Here is a 2,233-nt window from a genome sequence, read left to right on the forward strand (position 1 = left end):
CCGCTGCTGTGAAAAATGGTGTAGCGATTGTCCCCAAAATGGAAACTCCAGTCCAGCAATTCCGCTCTGGGTCTATACCCCAAAGGAGTAAAAGCAGAGACTTAAACAAATATTTGTATACCCATGTTCATAGCAGTATTATTTATAATAGCCAAAAGGGGAGAGGTGACTCAACTATCATTGACAGATGAATGCAGAAGCAAAATGTTTATATATATGATGATTCAGCCTTAAAAAGGAAGGAAATTCTGACACCTGCCACAACATGGGTGAACCTGGAAGACATTACGCTGAGTGAAATAAGCCAGCCACGAAAAACCAAATACCGTGTGTTCCTCCTTATATGAGGTACCTAGAGTGGTCAAAATTACAGAGACAGAAAGCAGAATGGTGGTCGCCAGGGGCTGAGGGAGAGGGAGAGTGAATGTTGGCGCTTAACTGTGGACAGTTTCAGGTTGGGAAGATGAGGACGTTCTGGAGAGGGAGTAGTCGTGATGGTAGCACAACACTGTGAATGTCCTTAATGTCACGGAACCGTAGTGCAGATGGGTCCTTAAAAACACATTCAGATAGCTCACTACAATGAAAAAGCATGAGCAAATCACAAACATATGAGGACAAGCGACTACATAGAAATGGAATACTTAGATGATGAAAAGTTACCATGGAGCGTTAAAAGACAAAACCCAGCCTGAGAGAAGATATTAGCGACCTTTAAAATAGACAACTAATTAAAATGCTTTTGAACGAGTCAGAAAAAGACAAACGATGTAACAGAAAAGCCATGGACAAACTATATGGGAGAGCAAGTCACAGGACAGACAATGCAAATGGTCCACTACAACAAGAGAAGACACTCATTCTCTCTGGGAAGTGTAAACGCGCGTGCTCAGACAATGATGATATCACAGTCCTGTTTCTGGACGCGTCAATAATATTCAAGTGGGATAATACCAACACAGATGGGATGTGGACGAAGGGGACATCCACACAATGCCAGGAGAGTGGCTGATGGAGGCACTCCACAGCGTTATCACAATATTTAGTCAAATCGGGAATGCACACGGGTTAGAAGAGATCATTGCAATGTATGTAAGTGATAAAGGACCCGTACCGAAATACATAGAGAATTCTTCACAGTGCCTAGAGAGTCATCTAAGGGCTGAGTTGCAGCTACCATTAGATCCCACGTGAAGCCTAAAGCCACCAAAAAAGAAAACCAAGAAGTCCTTCTGTCTCCAACTGGACAGATTCTTCAGGTGGGAGGAGACAGGAACGTATGGTTAGATAAAGGTCAGATCATGTTTCAATGATGAATTTCGACTGCTTGGTCCATTATTGAAAATAATTCAAAGAGAGAATGAATGAACGAAGATGTGGGTCACGTATGGATCACTAAGACAGTCTGCTGTGAATCAAGAATGATGAATAGTTTCATTCCGTGCACCAACAAAAGAAGGAAGGAAGGAAGGAAGAGACGGAGGGAGGGAAAGGCACTTCCCCTACCACCCGGTGTTTACACCCCTTGGTCTATAGGCTAGAAAATGCTTCGCACAAGAAAACACAAATAAGAATGTTCACTGCGGTGTTGTTTATAACGTCAAAGACTCGGGAGCAGCACAGACACCCACTGACAGGAAAGCAGAAGGTCAGTTGTGGTATATTTATATGGCTGAAGACTATGAAACAGTTCAAATAAATTAACAGAATCTGTTTGGATCGACGAGACGAGAGCCCAGGGACAGGTGAGAAAAACCAAACTGTACAGCGTGAAACCATTTCCATAAAATCGGAAGCCCACAAAACGATAGTATCCATCACTTACGAATTCATTCATATGCAGCCACCCTCACGTTCAGGAATCGATCGTCTCTGAAACTGGACGAGGGGGAGCGGGCCCAGGGAATGGGGAGAGACGGGACCCTGATTGTATCGTAGTGTTTTATCGCTTTCAAAAATAAAAAATCTGAGCAAATAGGACGTCATGTTAACCTTTTACAATTCTGGTCGTGCTGCGTGTGTCTTTGATACGCTGCTCTCAGTACTTTCAATGTGTTTGAAAATTTTCAATTAAGGCCAAAAAAAAAAAAAAAAGAAAGAAAGGAGAGCGCTCCTCCTCAGAGCAGCCCACTGGACTGAGCCCCGTCCTGCACGGGTCCCCCTCAGTCCTGGCGTGAAGTCCAGAGGCCCCACTAAAGAAAACTAAGAAGTGGCATAAAATTGGTACCGGCCT

This window comes from Pteropus vampyrus, unplaced genomic scaffold, assembly GCF_000151845.1.
Source record: "Pteropus vampyrus isolate Shadow unplaced genomic scaffold, Pvam_2.0 Scaffold252, whole genome shotgun sequence".
NCBI classification, from domain to species: domain Eukaryota; kingdom Metazoa; phylum Chordata; class Mammalia; order Chiroptera; family Pteropodidae; genus Pteropus; species Pteropus vampyrus.